An 11,214-nucleotide genomic window follows, 5' to 3' on the forward strand; every position below is an offset into this window, starting at 1 on the left:
TTCCTAGTTAGAAGAACAACAATGACAGTGAAGTTGGTGAGATCAGTGTTTGTAAAAAACACATGGGAAAATATGTTCCAGTGCATCAGCCTCGCCATCACCCGTGGCAACGCTACAAACATGCTGGCCTCAATAGCCATTAGAGAGGTTTCCCAGCATGCCCAACTTTTCAACCCAAAGCAGTGAATTGTTTGGGTTTCTCTTTTTTCTCTTTCTTTTTAATTTTTCAATTCTGTTCTCTGTTTTGTCCAATTTTCTAATTTAATTTTTTAAAACGGTAAACACTGTCAAGGTAATAAACAAGTACATCTCATATATTTTAAAATGATAAAATGACCAATAGAAGCGGTTTTAATAAATATTTTAAAGATAAAAAAAAAAAATTAGTTACGGAAAAGGAAGACTGACTAATATGATTTAGTAAGAGCTTTAAAGAGACAGAGTGGGTGGGGGGGGGGGGAGAGAAAAGCAGTTAAGGTCAGTGGGGTGGATGGGGAATATTCTGTTCAGAGGCAGCAGGGACTATTTTAGTTTTGCTAGAAGTGTTTCGGGAAGGGACACTATAACTTATTACTGAAAGCTTTCATACCAAGTATATGGTATTCTTTGGGGGAAGGGGTGGCGAACCTTGAACTGCTGCAAAAATGTAAACAGTCTACTGGTGCAAGATAAAATCATTTTATGTGAAGGTTAGCAGCAGCTCAGAATTGAAATACTTAAAAAAAAAAAATTGAAAAAAAGCATTACTAAAAATAAATACATATAATAAATTAGAGATATCACAGGACAGTAAAATAGAAAAGGTTTAATAAATTAGCATTGCGTATGATTTCTCCTGTTAATCAAATATTCACAGGATACAATATTTCATCAACAAAATTGCCCTTAAAAACAATTTGACAAGGCAATGCTTTTCAGCTATTGTGTAGAAGCATCTTAAACTAATTTAACCAACAATCTCATTAGTAACAATTTTAGTGGCAGAGCCATTGTGCATAACAATTAGAGGCAGAAGCCTTCACACAGAAAAGATGTTACATGTAAATTTATGAATGATAATATTAAATGACCTTAGTTTACATATCTTTCATACATTTTTGTAATTTCTTTACCATATATGGAATTTTATTGAGTCTACACTCAAAATATAGTTGTTTCAATTAAAATAATAATAATCTACCAGCAAGCAGGGTAGTAGAAAGAGGTAACAATATTGGTTTAAAATTTTGGCACAAGGCCAGCAATTTTGGAGGAGGGGCTAAGTCGATTACATCGACTCCCAATACTCAACTGGTACTTATTTTATCGACCCCGAAAGGATGAAAGGCAAAGTTGACCCTGGTGAAATTTGGATTCCGAATGTAAAGCTGGACAAAATGCTGTTAAGCATTCTGCCTGGTGTGTGATTCTACCAGCTTGCCACCTTGATAGAGGCAAAAATATTAAAGTGAGATTAAATAGGTGATGAGCTACACATTTACATACTTTAAATAGTGAATATCACTATTAAGAATATTTTCATTAAAAAACAAAAAAGAAAAAAAAAGGAAAAAAAAAGCACAAATCCCCAATGAAAGGGTATCAGAAATTTTTTCTTAAATCAATTTTAAGTGAACATAAATACTTATGTATTAAAAACAGAAGAACATCTCAGAGAAAGATACTCTCACACTGAAATGATAAAATATTAAAAAGAAATTTGTTTTTAAAAATTGAAAACCCCCCACATCCCCCCAAAAAAACAAAAAACCGTAAGTGCCCTAACAGTCAACTTTTAAAAAAAATTTCACAGCCATGGTTAAATGGGTGAATAGGGCATGGCATCTTGCAATGTTAGGCGAAGTAATATCTGTACACAATAAAATTTGTCGGCAATCAACTGAAGTTTTCTACCACATGTCATCCAATAAAAACTGTCGCCCAGGAGCCGGAGAATCTGTCCACAGTGGTCATATATGTTGACATCTGGACTAGATTCTGAACTACTTCCAGAATTATCTGGGTCAACAGCCATATTCAGATCAGCAGGATTAGCCATTTGGGAAGAACACACGTAGCAATTTTCTCCAGACATATATATATATATATAACTATATATATGTATTTCTTATACAATATTAGTTCAGAAGTCAATCCTACAAAAATAAAGAAATGGATAATACTGTAGAAAGTGAAGCTCACATTTCTTGAATGATACATTGTCAAAGTCATTTCTAACATAAATAGTTTTTCTGAAATCCTCATCAAATGTGATAACTTGAAAAATTAACTAACAAGCATTCCTGAAGCTATATCAATATAACTAATGCTATGCATACATAAAATGCTGGTCCAAAACTCAACGTAGTGTGCATGCATGACAGAGTGTAAATGATTTAAGAGGAAAATTGGGTATAAAAAGTATCAGATATTGTATGCAAGGGGGAAGGTTGCACTGGTTTGGTCATGTGATGCATATGGATGAGGACAGCTGCAAAAAGAAGTGCTGAGCTCTAATAGCAGAGAGAATCTGTGGAGGGGGTAGACCCAGGAAGATGTGGGACAAAGTGGTGGGAAAGGATCTTTAGATGCTGGGCTTCACTGAGGAAATGACAAGGGACCGGTAGTTGTAGCGTTTTGCTGTACTTGAGAAGATATGCCAAGCTAAGTAAAATTGCTTTCTTCTATACATACAGGCTTGACCTTCACAGACGCTGGTGTTACATGAAATGCACTTATGGCAGTGCAGCATAAATGCAGCACCCTCTATAAAACGGTTGGTATTAGGAAAGGCATCCAGCCATAGAAACCATGCCACAACAGACAATTACAATCTGGACAGCAACCCAGGTGGTCAGCTCCATGTTAAACCATCCAACCTGTGCCAGCATGGAAACTGGACGTTAAATGAGGATGATGGTGTAACTAACTGATGTTTCTACATTTAAAAAGCACCAAAAATGAGTGCGGTGTTATCCGTACAACTTCAAAATAAGCAACAGGATATCCAGAGGTGATGCAGTACGACTGTTTCACAGCGGTGGTGCTCCAGCATGGCCGCGGCCTTCGGGCTAAAACATTTTTAAGGATATATACAGAGAGAGAGTGGGGAGCAGAGCTTTTCTTTAAAAAATGCTATATTGAAGACATCATATTTGAGTTTGTGGATGTGTGAGGAGTCTGCTTCCCAATTACAGGGTTCCAGGCTCAATCCCACAGTGTGGCACCTTGGGCAAGTGTCTTCTACAATAGTCTCAAGCCGACCAAAGCCTTGTGAGTGGATTTGGTAAACAGAAACTGAAAAGAAGGTCGTGTACATATATATATATATATGTATGTGTGGTGTATATGTGTCAGTGTTTGTTCCCACTGCCACTTGACAATTGGTGTTGGTGTGTTTATGTACCCGCAGCTTAGTGGTTCAGTAAATGACACCAATAAAATAAGTACCAGACTTAAAACAAAAATCTGGTGTCAATTCGTTCAACTAAAAAAAAAAGGGAGAAAAAGTTCTTCAAGGCAGTGCCCCAGCATGGCCACAGTCATAAGCCTAATATTAGAAACATAAGTTAACATAAAATTCTGACAGAAGATTTTAATGTAGACCACTCTAAAACATGAAGTTTGTATATTAAGACCAAGAGTGTTTTCAAGCTAAAAAAATGTAAACTCTTTAGCTTAAAAATTAGATTCTAGAGAGAAAAAAATTTTATATATTCATTTTTATTTACCAAATAAACTTTTCTTCCAGATTTTCTGAACAGAATTTTCCTTTGTTTTGAAAGTGTATCAAAATCTGTAAATAAAATAAAGACATATAAGAAATTATAGGACATTAATTTTGAAATACCGTGTTATTTTACTTATGGAAGAAGATAAGAATCTGTTGTTATTTGAACCAAATCCCACTCTAGTCTTGATTCTTAATTATGTTAGGGTTCAAGATTTGGAGGAAGGGAGTTCATGAGACTGGTATCATTGTCCCAGAAGGCAAAGTCAACACTGAGATTTGAACTTAGAATACAAAAATGTAAAGACTGCAACTAGATATCACAAGTGTATCATTGTTACTTGCTCTATCAAACCTGCAGACAAAAGATGAAGCCAACTGTAGCAGGCTTTGAGTTGATGATGTAGAACAGAGGTTGACGACACATGGCCCACATGTAACCATTGAGATTTTCTCTATGGGACGCAGACCTTTTCTAAACATGTTTAAAATCTAATGCATTTGTGGGTTGTTGAAGGCTATTCAGCGTGTCCTTTGTTGCACATACATATTACCAGTGATGACAATGGGAGGGAGATACAAGGGGACATTTTTATATGTAAGATTATGTAATATATATGTGGACTATGGGCAAATATGACCCCCACTGCTCCATCTAAGTGTAGCATTACAAGGATGAGAAGTTGTTGATCCCGGATGTAGATAGAAGTACAATGCTAAATACTGCAATACATTTCGTATGTTCTGCTCAGATGCATCAAACACTTCAAATTAAGTATTTTTAAAATGCAGTGCCAATGAGATTATTGTTCAGTATGAACATTTGTAAGTTGATACCTCTAAAGAAAATGCACAAGGAAGCCTCTGGGTCACTCAACCTGCTAGAATTTGTAGTCAAATCTCTCTCAAATCATACCAGAATATCTAGAGTTGTGAACCTAGGGAGAAGTGGGAATTCAAGAGGAATACAGTTCAGAGGAAAAGAGGACTGAGTAAAGTGCTAGTGAGTTAGAGATCTCAAATATGATGAGAGGAGGGGAAAAGGAGAAACTGGAGCATCACTTATACAGCTGGCTAGTTCACAGGAGGTCAGCAGCTGTGGTTGTTTGTATGAGGGACACAAACAATACATTCCATCTGTGGGGCAGCAGTTGTTATCAGAGTGGTCTCAACAGTATTTAGGAAACAATGCATTGGAGTACAAACATATTTAGATTAGAATTCAGCCTGGAGACTCGTGGGATCCCTGAGCATGTCCTTCCTTTAAGATGGCACTGGTTATGTGTTAGTGAGGGACTCATTTTCAGTGTATTTTAATGTAAAATGTTTGAGTGTGAAACAGATGCACCTGAGCGAAGGATGAGAGCTGTAGTCCCTGCGTGCAGGTTGCAAATAGCTTTGTAGTACAACACAAACTGATCAGAGAGGTGGTCTTTTTCTGGATCTGAACAATGTTGTCTCTGCTTGTTGATACATTCACCACTGTTTCTTAAGAACTATATTTCAGGAATTTTTAAAACAAGTGTCATTGACGAAAAATAATTTTATAATATCTGTGCTGTTATGACATTCATGCATTTCCAAAACAACTTTGTGGGGTAAATGAGAAACAATGAACTGAGAATTTACTACATACCACAGTACCATATACATAAAATGTGAGCTAACAAGGGGCTTATTGAACGGTTAAAAATAGCAACCATTGTTAATCGGTATTAAGTGAAAAGAATTCTGCAAAGGAATGCATCAGCTAAGCTTTGGATTTTCATTAGAAGGTTGGATAAAATGCAATTTTTTTTTTACAGCCCTTTACCTTGAGAGTTCAAATACCATTGAACCAAGTTTTGTTTTCCGGTGTCGTTAAAATAAAATTCTATTCAACTAAGTATTGGGGATCAATTTAATATTCTTGTAAGGTAGAGTATCCTAGATGTGAATGAATTATAATAGAAAACAAGACAAGGATTGTCATAAAAGACGAGAAAAAAAGTCAAAAGAGAATATAGGGTGTTACTTCTTCGTATAGACTTACGAAGCCGGCAACACGACGACGACCTAGAGGATTATGTCTCACTAATTCCAATAACTACTATAGAGAGATATGAAAATAGCGCGCGGCTGGTGGCTAGACTGGGTCCAGAAAAGGGACTAGTTAACATGGTCAAGAGCTAGGATTGAGAAACAGCATCTATGTAATCACTCGACCTGCTAAAAATTGCAACCAAATTTCGCCTAAATCAAACTCCATCACATTAAAATAAAGACTGGTACACATTAGATAGAATAATCTTAAAGACCACCACATCCAAAGTAAACGAGGTGGCCATCACTGGAATACCTTTAGTTAAATAAAACTATGTATATATATATACACACACACACACACACATATATATATATATATATATATATTGGCAATCTTACGGAAAGATCAAAAATAAAAGATGTGAAAGTGAATCTATCGAGGAAAAACCCAGCCATGTTGAGGAATGTCAAGTGCGCGAAGACAATACAAAGTATAAATTGACAATCAGGCAAAACAAATTTTAATTCCCAATAGTAATCGTTCGGTTTAGGTCGATAATTCGATCATTCTTTTAAGAAGACATATGTCAATGTAAGAAAAATAACAACTCCAAGTTACGGTAGACACGGAAATAGATTTTTGAAAAAGACTGATTAAAACCCATACAACTCCAAAAATAAATTAAATATTTTCTTCTTAGTAAACATAGTTATACTTGAAAGAGCTACAAGTTAATACTGAAATACTTAGAATTAGAAAGAACAATAAAAATTAAAACACTTAAAAATATATAATGACTAAACATACCTGGACAGGTGGTAGCTTGTCAAAAAAAATCAGAAATAAATTAAAACCGATATTGGATATTGGAAAAAAGGAAATTATAAACAAAAAAAGAGTAAATCAACTTACAGGAGCTGTTACTGTGTTGTGTGTCAACAGGATCCGTTAAGAGGAAGACGTATAAAGCTTTCCGAACGACAAGATGTTACACACGAGACGACTTTCTTGGAAGACATCGAAGAATAACAAGAAACGTGATGTAAAAAAATAAATAAATTATGAAGCAGAAAAGAAAAAATATCAAGAACGATAACTCGTGACGGCATCACGTGATAAAGAATGCGTATGTATGTATGTATATATGTCATACATACATGTGTGTGTGTGTGTGAGCAGGTGTATCTATGTATTATATGTATATTTCAATACACCTACTCGCACTATATGTACAATACTTATACCCGCACCCATTTTTAATGTTTCACGTTGAATGCCAGCATTCATTCACGTGTGACGTGACGTATTAATATTCTTTGGTCTTTTTGTCTGATAGCTTATGAGGCTATTTTTACAGTGAAATAGTTAATATCCTTGATTTGTGAGGAGAAAAAATTAAAGTTTCAAGTAGGTCAGCTTGGCAAAGAAATATTGGAAAGATTTTTTTAAAGCGATATTCTTAGCTTTACTTCTAATCTATCTATCAGTCTATCTATCTACCTACCTACCTGTCTATCTATCTATCTATCTATCTACCTACCTACCTGTCTATCTACCTATCTGTCTATCTATCTATCTGTCTATCTATCTATCTGTCTATCTATCTATCTATCTATCTATCTATCTATCTATCTATCTATCTATCTATCTATCTATCTATATTTCTATCAACCTATCTGTCTGTCTATCTATCCATCTATCTACCTATCTATCTGACTGTCTATCTATCTATCATTATATATTATATATATATATTACAACGTAGAATCACAAAGTAAGTTACTCCAAGCTTCAAATAAACCTAAATTCATATTCGACTGAATCCAATCACCACAACCACTGAATACATAACCTTCAAACATAAGTTTGACAGGGTTTCAGTGCAACCACATGTAAAGGAGTTGTTAAGATCTGGCTGTCTGAGGATTTTAAAATCAGTCATCCTATCTGGCTATTCAAGTAGGCCATTAGGCAAAGCTTATAGTTACAGTCAATATGAACTTCATAACAAATTTGACTCTTAGTATTGATCTTCCCATGAGAAAATACTCTGTTGTTATTTTTAAATTTCTTTAAAATAGCAACCTAAAATTGATTTTTAGAGATGAATATACGCCGTAAGAAGTTTGCTTCCCAATCACACGGTACTGGGTTCAGTTCTACTGCATGGCACCTTGGGCAAGTGTCTTCTATTATAACCTCAAGCTGTCCAAAGTCTTGTGAGTGGATTTGGTAGGCAGAAACTGAACAGAAGCCTATCATATATATATGTATATATGTGTGTGTGTACTGGGGTTGATTTATTCAACTAAAATTATTTCAAGGCAATGTTGCTGACTAATGACTGAAAGAAGTAAAAAAGATAAAAGATACATATGCACATACATTATTTAAGACATCTGATCATGTGAAACCATAAATTTGCATCTGGAAAGTTCCTTACCAGGTTACATGCTTGGGCATGCAGCAGGTCTTCCCTCTTAATGTCACCAATGTTATCCAAAATAAAAAGCGCAGAGGATGAAATAGCTTGGATACTAGCGTTGTTGAAGTAAAACTCAGAATATAAAGATCTGGTACAAATTCTACCAAGTATTTAGTCTGATGTTTTAACAATTCTAACAATCCAGTATCCCATACTAGTATCTTATGTCATGAACTTGGGAAGTATGAACGGGAAGGCTGATTTCAGTGAGATTTGAACAAAGAACATAAAGAACTCAAACAATATTGGGTGTTACTTTAAGGTAGCGAGCTGGCAGAAACGTTAGCACGCCGGGCAAAATGCTTAGCGGTATTTCGTCTGCGTTACGTTGTGAGTTCAAATTCCGCCGAGGTCGACTTTGCCTTTCATCCTTTCGGGGTCGATAAATTAAGTACCAGTTATGCACTGGGGTCGATGTAATCGACTTAATACCTATGTCTGTCCTTGTTTGTCCCCTCTGTGTTTAGCCCCTTGTGGGTAGTAAAGAAATAGGTATTTTGTCTGTCTTTACGTTCTGAGTTCAAATTCTGCCGTGGTAAACTTTGCCTTTTATCCTTTCAGGGTCGATAAATTAAGCACTAGTTGCATATTGGGGTCAATCTAATCGACTGGCCCCCTCCCCCAAAATTTTGGGCCTTGTGTCTAGAGTAGAAAATAATATTCCGTGCTACTTTAACATGCAGTCTACTGGAATATCTGTAGTTTATGCTGTGAAACAACCTGATCTGGGTTAGGGTTAGGAGTTAGGGTATAGTTAGATGACACACTAAAGTACAAATGGTCGGGTAGACCACATGCTAAAGTGTAAATGGCCATGTAGACTGCATACTTAAGTGACAACCCGTATTGCAAGGCATTCTACTGCCCTGGCTGTTGTTTTATCAGCCTTGGGAAGGATGAGAACCAAATCTGACCTCAGTGGGGTTTGAACATAAAACAAGGTAAGTCAGAACAAATACATCAAGGCTTAGTCAATCAATCACATGGTTCTGCTAATCCATTGCCTGATGCTTAGATAATCAGATAGATACATAGACAAATACATAGATAGTCAGATATGTAGATAATTGTACATTTATAGATAGTACTATATCTTATAGACAGTTCTATGTAGATATCTAATAGATAGTACTATACAGATAGTTACAATAGCCATGCTGGGTCACTGCCTTGAAGGGTTTAGGTGAACAAATTGGGCACAATAATTTTTGAGTACTAGTATTTATTCTGTTCACATTTTTGCTGAACTATTAATTTACAGGGACATAAACAAACATGCATGACACTGGATCTAAATGTTTTGTTTACCCATGATACTGTTTCTGCATTCCCACTACAACATACACACACACACACACACATCTTGGGCTTCCATGCAGTTTCCATCTGCCAAATTCATTCATAAGGTGTTGGTTGGGCTGGTGTAGAAGACGCTTACTCAAGGTGCCATGTACTGGGACTGAATCCCAAACCACAGGCTTGCAAAGCCACACCCTCAAAATTTTAGATGCATAACAAGCCTTTAAAATAAAAAAAAAATCAGAAATAACCTTCAAATGTTATCTAAGCTTCATTACGTACAAACTTATCTGCATCAAGGTTCCTTCATAATAAAATATATTGGTTATCCATTCTGAATATCATAGACATTACTCACTGGTCAAAGTATCACAGTGATAAAACAATTTCACATTCTGCATTATCTGATCAATTTCTTCATATAGATTTCTAAAATTAAAAATGTTTCATATGAATGTATGTATGAATGAATGTGTGTGTGTATGAATGAATGTGTGTGTGTGTGAGTGTGAGTGTGTGTTTGTGGGTGTGTTCCAATCATTTAGACTACAGTCATGCTGAGACAACAGCTCGAAGAATTCTAATTGAATGCATCAATCACACTTTGTATTAGTTTTTTAATCCTGGTGCTTATTCTATTGGTCTCTTTTGCCAAACTGCAAAGTTACAGAGGCATAATCACACCAACAGTGGTTGTCAAACAGTCATGTGGAACAAACACAGAGACACATACACACACACACATGTATGTATTTGTGTGTGTGTGCGTGTGTATATATATATAATTTCAGTCTACCAAATCCATTCATAAGGCTTTTGTTGGCCTGAGCCATAGTAGAAAGTACTTACTCAAGGTGTCACACAGTGGGACTGAACCTGCTACCAAGTGGTTGGGAAGCAAACTTCTTATCACACAGCCATGCCTGCACCTGTGTGTGTGTATGTGTGTGTATTTTGTTACTGACCCATTGAAGCTTAATTTCAAATACGACATTCTATTCACAATTTTTAATCTCATTAATTTCAAGTTTGAAAGAATAATTTGAAATATTACATTCTATTCATAAAAACTTAGACAATGAAATCTTTTTTTTTTTGTCATAAAGTGTTCTTGTGTTCTTTATGTGTTCTAACAAGACATCCACATTCAATTAGATATGAAGAAGATTAGCTTTTGGTAAAATTAGTTTCTGTGCTTCTGTCACTAATAATTAATACATAAATACACACACACACACTCACATATACAGGGTGTGTAAAGTACTTGAGGACATACAATGTTTTGGGGTCATTGCTGCAATTTTGCCAACTCTGTATAATCTTTGTTTCAGAAAATAATAATGGCAGACCCTCAGCTTACTCAAGAAATGAAGAGGCATGCTGTTATTGTGGTTATAAAGGGTTAGGGTCTTGGTCACCAGTCATTGCCTCCATGAAGTTCAAAGTATGAAGATCATGCTTCACCACCTTGTTCCATGTCTTCTTGGGTCTACTATAGGTTCCTTCCACAGTTAGAAATCAGCACTTCTTTATACAACTGTCCTCGTCCATACACATCACATGACCATATCAGTGCAGTTGTTTCTCTTGCACACCACATCCAATTCCTCTTATGCCTAACTTTTCTCCCAAGATGCTTACACTCTGTCGAACAAGTACACTGACATTGCACATCCAGGGAAGCATACTCTTCGT

General features: G+C 35.8%; 1 long non-coding RNA gene across 1 annotated transcript; it reads right to left on the reverse strand.

Moving 5' to 3' along the window:
- LOC115220386 lies at positions 1-6,831 on the reverse strand. The gene is made up of 3 exons (XR_003882521.2): positions 6,648-6,831; positions 3,711-3,775; positions 1-2,135 (listed from the first exon to the last, which is right to left on the reverse strand). It is a non-coding gene; the product is annotated as an uncharacterized LOC115220386 (long non-coding RNA).
- Positions 6,832-11,214: the final 4,383 nt, after the last annotated feature.

The sequence above is a fragment of the Octopus sinensis genome, linkage group LG16, assembly GCF_006345805.1.
Source record: "Octopus sinensis linkage group LG16, ASM634580v1, whole genome shotgun sequence".
NCBI lineage: Eukaryota > Metazoa > Mollusca > Cephalopoda > Octopoda > Octopodidae > Octopus > Octopus sinensis.